Raw genomic sequence first — 12205 nt, 5'->3', positions numbered from 1 at the left:
TGCATTTTCGTGCTTAATCCTTTCTACCACATAATGGTAAGCCTGTGTCCTCATTTGTGGAATATGTCAACTTTACTTTTCCTTCTATATTATGTGGACGTGACCGCCTCTGTGGCCTAGTGGTCAAGAGTTCCTGGCTACAGATCCAGAGGTCCGGGTTCGATTCCCGGCTCTACCAGATTTTCTGAGGCGTAGTGTGTCTGGAATGGGGCTCACTCAGCCTCGTGCAGGTAATTGAGATATTTCAAGGAAAAGGCGGCTCCGGTCTAGAAAACCGAGATTAACGCCCTTGGGGATCCGTTGCGCTGACCACGTAACATCCTCTATCTGCAAAAGTTGGTACTAAATTCGCTGACAAGTGGCGGTCGCACGGTCGGTATAGCTCGCTTGCGGACCACAGACCATGGAGTTTTTGTTTTGAATTATATGGCCGTATCGTATTTGTATTTTAGGCCTCATAAGAGCCATAACAATTCTTGTTCTTGTTTCGCCCGTTGTAAAGAACTGCGTTATTCGTGAGAAACGTAATTTCTTTACGTGCAGAAAAAGAACAGTAATTTAAAACTCTTTGTTCAGGAAATTTAACTATAGAAGTGACAACTAACGAGACGGCTTGCAGTTACTTCCTGTTTGCTATGTAAACTGAGCTTCCGGCAAACGGATTCCTACACTTGCTACCTGCTTCAAGCTGCTTTCTTTCTTCTATGATCTTCGACCCTGAAGGTGAAGGTTTCTCCGAAATGTCGGTTGTTTTTCAAAGGACTGCGCGCGCGTTATATCCCAGAAGGTAGAAGTCCTCATAACACCGATGAGGGAGCCTAAAATCCTATTGTAACATTCTGAGGAATTTGCATCTAGCGCTCATGGAAAACATGAGATATTCAGGTAATTTTAGAGGGGAGACATGAAGAATAAAGATAAGTTTAAAATTGTAGGCTTAAATTGGAGGATAATAAATTAAAGGAGTAGGAAGAGAGTGTGAGGTGCGTTCAATTGGTGAGCGCAATAATGAAGAATTAAATTGCGTAAAATGTGTGAAATTTTTTGAATATCTGGGAGACTGTTAGCTTATAAGAAGAAGAAAGCAACACATTATCACGTCCGTATATGTCGAGTTCTATATGTGATAGAGTAAAGCATGTGGTTATTATATATAGTCTATTCACTATCACGGACCGCCTCTGTGGTCTAGTGGTCAGAGTTCCTGGCTACAGAGCCAGAGGTCCGGGTTCCATTCCCGGCGCTACCAGAACTTTTCTGAGAAGTAGTGGGTCTGGAACGGGGTCCACTCAGCCTCGTGATGATAATTGAGGAGCTATTTCAAGGATATAGCGGCTCCGGTCTAGAAAACCGAAATTAACAGCCCTGGGGATTCGTTGTGCTGACCACGTGACACGCTCTATCCGCTGAAGTTGGCACTAAACTTCGCCAACAAGCGGCGGTCGCTCGGTCAGTATAGTTCGCTTGCGGACTACAGGCCTCGGAGATTGTTTTTTTTATTCACTGTCACACAAGCCATAATTATGTACATGCATTCTGTCTTTTGGAGTATATGTTATCTGTGACATCTCCACTCTGTGGGCGCTTTTATAGTTCATATTCCTGCATAGGAAACTGAGAATATTCCTAGAACCAATATCAGAAGAATTCTGACATACCGACCTTGTATCATTTGCCTTAACCAGTTGAGATACCACGAATTTCTTACCTAGTAGTACGTGAGTCATTGTAACATGGAGGTTATACAAACAAGTTTTTTTTTTATATAAAACTTTGGTGAGTAGGCTTGGAACAAGATCAAGACGTCTACTAGAGGTTGATATGAAGTTCTGGGGAAAAAAAAACTAATCGCCTATTTTCCTTTGATACGACACGTGCCACATAGAAGACTAAAAATTTGGGTGTGACACAGATACACAGACGGTCCGTTGCTTATCAACGGTAAGACGGACACATACAGACACAACATACAGCGCTGTAACCTCATAAGCTTCCTGACAACAATTACGGAGGGACTAGATGCAGCAAGGTGATAAACAAAAGAAACTCCGTGAATTTAGTCCGCAAACGAACTATACCGACCGAGCGACCGAAGCTTGTCGGCGAAGTTAGCGAGAGCTTTAGAGGATAGAGGGTGTCGCGTGTTCAGCGCAACGAATCCCCAGGGCCGTTAATTTCGGTTTTATAGACCGGAGTCGCTATTTCCTTGAAGTAGCTCCTCAGTTATCATCACGAGGCTTAGTGGGACCCGTTCCAGACTCACTACTTCTCAGAAAATCTGATAGCGCCGGGAATCTAACCCGGACCTCTGGATCTATAGCCATAAACTCTGACCACTGGACCACAGACACGGTCGGTAATCTCATAAGCCTTTTTTACTTATATCAAGATAAGGAAATTAGGCTCAAATTGGACCTTGTGAAGGAGCTGCTGTCTCACTATGATGACAGTGTGCCCAAACCGTGGCTAGGCGCAGTCGCATCAGGACAGCATCTACGAGCTTTTGCAGTTCCGGGGAAAATAATTTCAAGGTATGCACCAGATTGTCGCCCACGTACGCGATAAAAATAGAATATTTGAATGTGATTGGAATACGAGTTCTGAATTTTATGATTAGTACCGGTATTTAGAGACGGGATGGCTCGGTGCAAGAAGTAGGCTAGGGGCTGGGCGACCGAAGAAAATGGGTTCGATTCCGAGCAAGGGTAACAATAAATTACAGTTATTTGCTGTGGCGATTCCCTGCTTCACCCTTAAATGTAGAACATTTCTGACGTCCCCGAACCGCAGGAACCGTAAGAAAAAAATAATAGCTGGAAACCCAATGAGTCAGTATGGCTTATCTATCTGTGATTCTATTGCCCCCTGTTGGTCTTAGGCCATTCTTTCATTTCTTAATCTTTTACACAGTTCATAGGACTCCTTGGATGGGAGATCAGCCTGTCGCAAGGCCGCTACCTGCACACAGGATCGCACACAAACACAGAATAAACACAAAGAGACATCCATGCCTCAAGTGGGATTCGAACCCACAATCCGAGCGAACGAAGGGACGAAGACAGTTCATGCTTTAGAACGCAGTATCTATCAGTATATGTACTGATCTTTAAATGGCACATAGACTAATTGTTTATGTAGAAACCAAGAACTGCCCCTTCCTTCTACACGTCTTCAGTTCGCAGTATCATCAGTTATAGACTACCAGTTCAGCAGATAAGCTACGTTCTCCAGTCGTTCTAGTGACGTGAAGATTGTTGCTAGATCGTAACTGCAGACGTCACATTGGTTAAGACACTATGTTGCGTAAAATATTCTGTTATACATAACGTGTAAACCAGAGAATTGGTAAACAGAGGTAAACTATCCCTGTAGCAGGCAGTGGAGGCCCGCAGGGTTGTGAGACGTCGAAGCTCTCACGTTTTCTAGACAGTCCGCTGGCAGATGGCGGTGAGGTTGTCAGCATTACGCTCCGGCCGCCCTTAACCCCCAGGAAAAATCCTGGTACTCATTTCTGTTAGAGGCTGAGTCAAACTGAGGGTCTTGGTGCGACTGAAAAGGTTAGGTCAATTGAAAAATCCAGTGACATCATCGGGAATCGAACCCGCGACATTCTGGCTAGTAACATACTCGTAATGCCTCAACCAACTACGCTACCGCGCACCCCCAAAACCAGATAACACAGGAAGAAGAAAAAGATTTGTAACAAAACGTACATAAATTCATCTAAATTAGTTTTTGATATTACATAACACATCTACCTAAGATTTTAAGAAATAAAACCAGAAGTTTTAGATAAATTATAGGAGTAAGGAAAACAATTTCTCTGAATTATAGCATAAAAGTCTCTGTAACCAGTAAACAAAAAACAGTAAAAAAATGTGTAATCTTAACGTAGAGGTGTGCCATATATATTATTTTTAAGTAAAAGTCTCAGGCACTCGGCTTATGCCTATAAATATTATTCGAAAACATTTACCCTGCGGTTCATGGCGTAGTGTGACGTCATCTAAATTCAGAACGTAATTGTAAGAGTACATAACACTCCCAGCGGCATTGTTCACAGTTCGCTGCGGTCGCATGATGTTTAACGTTTGACTAACGGTTTATTATGTATATGAGGAAGCGTGTTCGTGGCCTCGAATAGTGTCCAATTTATTTTCGATCAGTATTTTTTTAATCTGAACTGCCCAAAGACATTACTGAAATCATTTCATTCAGAATTAATAATAATATATTATATAATATATATATTTTATAATATATAATATACTATATAGGTACTGATAGTGTGGTACAGACAGATACAAGGATCTTTTTATTGTTTAAAAACGATTTAAAACGGAAATGAGGCCAAATGCATCAAAAATGAAGGTGGAACCACTTGCTTCCGCAATTTCAGTGCACAGTGTAAGAGTCTGCTTAGAGTTTTGTGAACTGGAACATGGAACAGTTTTTTGAGAAACCAATGGTTTCAAAAAAGTGTTTGGTGCTCTGAAGATGATCCAAATGGATCGAAACATGTAAGGCTAGTGAATCATCAAGTGAGAAAACTGAAATAGTCACATTGGACGGACTTGTGTTTTCTAACTGAAACCAATGGTTGTTTAGGTGAAAAAGGATAAAGTTGTCCTAATGCTTAATTAAGCCCTATGCCATGAAGACGTACTGGGGAGTTGATGTGTAGCTCCACATTGTTGACCTCGGTACTAGATGGAGTTGAGTAGTCAGCTTCATGTCACTGACGTTTTACCTCCATGGAAATAGCTCCTAGTACTGATTTTTTTTTAATTCGCATAGTCGGGGGTGGAGTCCAGCTGGATCCACTCGGCACGGCGGCTGCTGATTGGTCTATTGTACCTGCCCCGGGTGATTATGATGATGTAGAAATTGGTGGAATAAAGATTGGCAGGGGAAACCGAAGTACTCGGAGAAAACCTACCCCAGCGCCACTTTGTCCTCCAGAAATCCCACTTGACCAGACCCGGATTTGAACCCGGACCGCCGCAGTGGAAAGCTAGCTACTAACCGCTGGAGCTATGGCGCGGCATCCTACTACTTATTGCTTGGCAGGCTGACTTGGCCCCAGAGCCGGTGTGGAAGCTGTGAAAAAGAGAAAGTCTTGCCGGGAATAGAACTCCGGCCGTCCATCCCGTAGCGACTGAATGGTTGCTTAGGTAGTGAAAAAATATCACTTCTGGGAAGAAGTGTCTGAATCCTGAGCCAGATGAATTCAGTTCTTACTTATAGGAAGTGTGCCGACCCCGATGCAAGCGCATCTTAGCATGTGGTGTAACTGAACACTTCCCCTGTCCATGTTCCGGATGTACGGGCTTCTACAGGCTTCGTACTGTGCCCGTTTGTCGATTTCTCTCATGAATTCATTTCCTAGAAAATGCGCAGGCTTCTGCTGCATCTTGAGTCTTCAGTGGCGTCTAGGGCTTTCCGGCGGGAAGCGTCATCTGTTCTGTCTCGCTTGACACATTGGACGTGTCCTAATTATCGAACCTTATACACTGCTTGCCGGTCACAGTGGCCGCTCGGTCTAAGGCATGAACCGTCTTATCTCGCTCGAACAGTGGGATCGTGGGCTCGAGTCCCACACAAGTCATGGATGTCTGTAGGCGTTTGTTCTGTTTGTGTTGTTCTGTGGTAGCGGCCATGCGACGGGTTCGTCCCCCGTCCAAGGAATCCTACCGACTGTGCATAGGATCAAGAAACTGAAGTGAAACAAAGGTTTTCACGGATGCCCTATGCTCCAAGTGGGAGCAACAGGATAGATAGATAGACATGTTATTGTGGCAGAATCACGAGGAAGAACTGTAGTATGCATGGAAGAAATGATAAATGCATGTAGAACTTCGAACGTCGCCATTTAAAGATTCCTTTATCCACTTATGACAGTTCAGGCAGGCGAATGTAGCACTGTTGTCAGATCTTTATATTAACTACAAACAGTCGAAAACTATTCTAGTCTCAAGACTACAGCGGTTAAATACGTACCAATGTGTCTAACAGCGCAAAGAAAGACGCATAGCAACGCGCCTGGCAAATACGTGACTGTCGGCCAATTCTGTATCGAGACAAATAATGCTGAGTTCTAATACTGAGGGTTCATATTAACGCGGCGGGACTGTAGGTGGAAATGGATGGTCAATTTCATGCCCCTGCCACTTTACCTCCAGGAAGAGCCCACGTTTCCCATTGGTGAGGAGTCTGGGTGGGCCTCAGGGGCCTTCTGGAAGCTGTGGAGAAGAGAAAATCTCTTGACCCTTTCGGGAATCAAATATTATTTAGTATTAAAAGAGGCCATTTTATATCGGGTGTAAGGATGCTATCTGGATTAATCTGGCTCCGTGTTCTCTAGAAGTTCTATAATTTATTGACTAGTGACTGTTTTCTCCTCAAGAACATCTCTTCACACGTCTGCTAGTAACAGACCTGATAACGTCCATCTCTCATCTAAGTTATAAAATCTTTGTAAGATTTGAGGCTTTCACGGCGGTGACTATGAAGAAAGCAGTCTGCTTTTACCGGTTCTCACGGTCTCTTCGCTTGCGGATTTCTTATATTTTTCCTTCTACCCTGAAGATGGAGGCGATACGTTCCTCCGAAACGTCGGTTAACACCACATATACACGGTGCCAAATCCCAGAAGACTGCTTTCTTTATAAAATCTTTGTCCCAACCATATTTGTGCTTTCTTTGTGGTTATTCGGGGGAACCTTTTGATTCCATCTCCAGGCTTCTACCATGAAGATGGAGACTACATATAGGAAAATAGTTTATTTGTTAATGGAGTGTGGTATCTTTGGTGTGAATACCTTTGCATTAATGGGATTGTAGTTGCAATAAATGGGTATCATGGCCAGTGACGTAGGAAGAATTGCAAAGGTATCGTTAGGAAAATATGTCACCTTTCCACTTTAGTTGTATCTCATCTTAATATAAAAAGATAAATACGCTCTGGTATTCAGGCAAATTGCCAATCAAAATGAGCCAACATTTATGTACCCTTGCATATATTATACACGAGTTACAATACGCTATATGCACTAACACATTCTGACAGCATTTCTTAGTCTTACGTACAAGAGTGAGTTTCAGTTTCATGCCCCATTCGTGTCGGGTCTGTGTGACAAGTAAAGAAAATGTATTTCAGACCCGATGAAAGGCGTTGCATGGACTGAGAACCTATGTTGATAACTTTTGTATGCCAGCCAGAAAAGCTACTTTTCAGATCTGAGAAAAACTTACCACTGCATGAGGACCTCTTTGAGAAAGACATTCTGCCAACCACAAAAGTGACTTTTTAAAATACGAGAAATATTTGGCACAGCCTGAGGACCTAAGTTTGAGAACCGCGTCGTATGTGCCACAAAAGCGACTTTTCAAATCTGAGAAAAACTTGGCACTGCCTGAGGACTTGTTTGATAAAGACATTGAGCCAACCACAAAAGTGAATTTTAAAATACGAGAAAAACTTGGCACAGCCTGAGGACCTATATTTCAGAACCGCGTCGTATATGCCACAAAAGTTACTTTTCAAATCTGAGAAGAACCTGGCATGGCCCAAAGACTTATTTTTGAGAACCGCTGTGTAACACGAACAGAGTGAGTTTCACATGGACAAGTGACGCTAGATCCTGTCTTATGTCAAGCATACCTTTTAATAAGAACGCGTTTTCCTTGAATCTACAAGCTGAGGCCTGTTCTCATTTCCGTTACTGCGGGACAGCTTCATGAGCTCACAGAAAAATGTACTGCGTGTTGCTTACAGCTAAGCCTAGATACAGAAGATTGATTATAATATTTTTGTGGCCTGATTAAGATATTTAGGCATAATTCAAATAGTCGAGGAGCCGTGACCAGGCTACCAGATGGACGCCGGAAGAGTCTTCGTTAGATTCTGGGCAGGGGTAAGAAATTTCCTCTAATCCATCGCGTCCAGACCTAAGCTATGGCCCACTGCAAGGTCTTTCCCCTGAGGTAAAGCAGCAGGGGAAGCTGCCCGTTCACCTCCATCTAGTCCTGAGCTATACACCTTCAGTCCTCGTATGTATTCGTGGATTAGTGCGTAATTCATTGGGCACGGGGATAACTTTACCTTTCCTGTATCCTAGGACTCAACTGTGAGGAATAAATTGGACCACAATAAACCAGAATTCCGACAGAGGTCCAACAAGAAGGTTGGCTCAATCGGTAACCGCTTCTGACGGCTTCTGATCGATTCTCGGCCAGAAAACTAAATGACTGATATTTTTCGTAGATTTACTCAGTGACTCCAGGAAAATGCTGGAATAACATCTTCAATTACACTATGACCGATTCCTTTCACATCCTTTCCAACTAATTGTTCACTGCCTTTCATTATTCAGCGCTATGTAAGATGTTATTGACAAACTCCGTGGCTTGAGTCCGCAAGCGAACTATACCGACCGAGCAACCCCAGCTCGTCGGCGAAGCCAGTGCCAACTTTAGCGGATAGAGGGTGTCGCGTGGTCAGCGCAACGGATCCCCACGGCCGTTAATTTCGGTTTTCTAGACCGGCGCCGCAATCATAGCTCCTCAATTATCTTCACGAGGCTGAGTTGGACCCTGTTTCAGAACCACTACTTCTCAGAAAATCTGGTAGCGCCGGCACTTTTCTATAATTATATAAAACTATATCGCTTTATTAGCAAGAAGTACTCTGCGGAGCCTATTTTTACAGTGTAGGAAGTTCCTGCGAGCTGAACTTTTTGCAACGCAGTCATAATTTTCGAAATGTATAAATTTTCAGTCGCACAACTTATACTCTGTCACGTCCTTTAGACTCTCGAATACTTGAATGCGTACAGATACCATTTAATATATTCCTGTCAACACAACACTATTTCCAGCAGGTGGAATTTGCTGTCTAGAACTACGTGATTAGGTACATGTGTGCCATATTTGCGTCTGGTTTTTAATTGTAATTATTCTATCATAAACTTGGATAAAATTTTTCATGTAAACTTGAATACATAACCAAATTTGTGTTATGGTTGTATGTGTATCAAGTATGTATGTAATTTAGCTAAATAGATGGGGCCGCGCCATAGCTCAAGAGGTTAGTCGCTGGCTTCCCACCGCGGCGGCCCGGGTTCGATCCCGGGTCTGGTCAAGTGGGATTTATGGTGGACAAAATAGGGCTGGAGTAGGTTTTCTCCGAGTACTTCGGTTTCCCCTGTCAATCTTAATTCCACCAATTGCTCCACAATCACCCTCACCTATCATCTGGGGCTGGTACAATAGGCCAGAAGTGGCCGCAGTACAAGGGACTTAGTCCCTCCCCACTAGCAATGAAAGAAAATAGCTAAATGGATCCATTGGCCTTTCAGGTGTTCACTGAACGTTAAAAATAATACTGATTAACAAATAATAAATAGGCGCATAGTAACATCACATGTAAAAGTCACTGAACATTGAAAACTATTAGTATAATTACAAATATAAATCACTCCGTCCAATGTGACCTGTAAGTTTTTACTACNTGCCAAATCCCAAAAGACTGCTTTCTTCATAGTCACCGCCGTGAAAGCCTTAAATCTTACATCAGATATGTTGTTTAGACGTAAAGTACGTACACTTATGTGCTACAATACATAGTATTTATATTTGTAATTGTTAGTGTGACGGACCAGAATGAAACAAATCAAACTATTAGTATAATTCTTGGGCAAAAGGTACACAATACTTTTTGCTTAGTCTTCTAAAACTTAACAGTAAGATTGTTATGCGACATGTATGCTTGTCGTCTTTGTGTATGGCGTAGATGTTGTTTGGAATATAGGTACTGTTTAAATATTATTTCAAAGGTTAGTTTCCACTGAACGCTATTTATGAGACTTGATGTCTCCCGATGCCACCTATTGGCTCCTAACAGTGGGGCGCGTTCCTGCATCTAAGAAAAGTTTGCCTAGAATACGCCTTGCAAGTGGCGAGTACTTGCGATATTTAATAATAAAAATTTAATAGTAAAAATACAATTACTAATATCAAGTCAGAAAGAATGAGATGGGAAGGGCGTGTAGCACCAGAAGATTCAGTATCGTGTACTGGTCCCTATCTTGAACCAGATAAATCTAATCCATAACACCCCATCCTATCTCTGTTATATCTATTTTAATATTCTTCACCCACTTACGTCTTCGTCTTCCTATTGGTCTCTTTCCTTCTGGCTTTCCCACCAATATCCTATATGCATTCATCTTCCCCCCTTTTCTGCTACATGCCCTGCTCATCTCATCCTCCTTGACTTGATCATTCTAATTATATCTGGAGAAGAGTACAAGTTATGAAGCTCCTCGTGCCCTTGCAGAAAAATAACTGTTTACTCCAAGCATATAAATACATTCTTTGAGAAAAATACAGTTCTTTATATTATATATAATAAGCCTTAAATATTTATGGGAACCAACACCTGTTTTAGTAGTGTAAAAGGTAAAGTTGTCCCTGTGCTTAACTAATTAAGCACTACGCCATGAAGCCGTAAGTGGGAGTCAATGCATAGATCCACATTTTCTTGACCTCGGCACTAGTTGGAAGTAAGTTATCAGCTTCACGCCCCTGCCGCTTTACCCAAAAGGAAAGAACACCAAGTACTCATTAGATATGAGGTTAGGTGGATCCCAGAAACGGTCTGGACGAAGCGGAGAAGTGAAAAATCTTGACCCTACCGGGGCTCGAACTCCGACCCCTCTGTTGTCCAGCCCATCGCCAATCGCTATACCGACTACGCTATCCCGGCTCATGTAACATATTTTTTAGTCTATGTAATAAAATACGTCCCAGCTGGTTGATTTTTGAAACCTTTCTTTGAAATAGAATCATATTTTTTTGTTCTCAAAAGAAGATATGCGATATCTTGTCTAGAAGACCGGACTGCAAATGAGTAAAGGCATTTCCTTGCAGTAGCATACACATGTATACGTGATATAGAAATGTGCAGTGTTGTATTTTGTCATGTTCAGATGCAATAATGCGAATAACTCACCTTTCTCGTCTATGTGTTGTCGTCTATAGACTTGAAATGCTGGGCACACATTCGCTACATGGGGAGAGCAGGACTTGAGTTCGGTTCTAGTCGTGTTACGATTGTTGTGTTGGCGATGTTGTGTGTAAAATATGCTTGGCGGGTGACCACTGATGCTTCTGGGTTTGAGGATATCTGAAGTAATGTCAAAAGTTTCGGAATATGACAATAATCGTGTCCGGCTAGATGATACTGCAGGCATCACCACTGATGATCTGATGCGCTTTCAGATGCACAAAACTTTTTATCGATAATTCACTTATTCGATTTATTTATTTATTTACGTTCTTTAACTTTACACAAATTCTGAATGGATAATATTCGTAATCATTTTGTTTATTTCATTCTTCGAAGTCACCTCCGAAAGATAATTAAAGTAAAATTAAATGCAAAGTTTAATTAATATAAGTAGGGATTTAATTATTTTAGTTTGATGGTATATGGTAACACTATTTCAAACTAAAAGTCCTTATATAAGACACCTCACTTTTGAAATGTTGCAGGAAGATAGATCACTAAATAAACTTCCAGTTTTCCTCTTCATGTATGTTGGTTTCATTAATGTACACGAGAAAAAATCACAGTATGCACACCACACATGTTGCTTGGTTATCAGAAACTTTTTTCCACAGATTAGAAAGGCATTCACTGGTAACAGTATAGAGACATCACCAACACCACGTACTTCATAACGCGTTCCCTAAACAACAGTATATACTTTATGCCAATAATACTATAAACTACAGTTAACAATAGAGAATGATGTATAATTTATCTAATTTCCTCTTACCACTGATTTCAAACCGGGTTTCCGAATATTCCCCTAACTGACTATCTAGTTGGCCTGACGCCCGTAACTACACAGAACAGCGGCTTAGAGCTAGTGGCTGGTGTGAACCGCTTTCCACAACCGGTCCCCACAGCGATAGGCACACGACTAACGAGACATAGAGGAGTCAGCCTCCATGGGGCCTCCAGTGGGCCTAGGAGTTCCCGGAGAGAAAGAGACACTTAGCTGCACTACAAGGATGCCAACAGCGCCGAGCACGAGAGGTGGGGAATCCGATATTTTAAATGCGATAATGGATTCATACCGAGTAAGAGGACTGTAATTATATACGGGGACTCTTATAGCAGAAGAAAGCTATGTGT

General features: G+C 42.1%; 1 protein-coding gene across 1 annotated transcript in view; it reads right to left on the bottom strand.

Annotated features, from left to right (window-relative positions):
- Positions 1 to 11979, bottom strand: part of LOC111869780 (protein decapentaplegic) — a 43643-nt gene extending 31664 nt beyond the window's left edge. Inside the window, exon 1 of the mRNA XM_023861538.2 lies at positions 11015 to 11979. The gene's annotated coding sequence lies outside the window, so the exon portion shown is untranslated. The remainder of the gene's footprint in view (positions 1 to 11014) is intronic.
- Positions 11980 to 12205: the final 226 nt, after the last annotated feature.

Source organism: Cryptotermes secundus, unplaced genomic scaffold, assembly GCF_002891405.2.
Source record: "Cryptotermes secundus unplaced genomic scaffold, Csec_1.0 scaffold93, whole genome shotgun sequence".
NCBI lineage: Eukaryota > Metazoa > Arthropoda > Insecta > Blattodea > Kalotermitidae > Cryptotermes > Cryptotermes secundus.
This window is presented reverse-complemented; position numbering and strand designations above follow the sequence as displayed.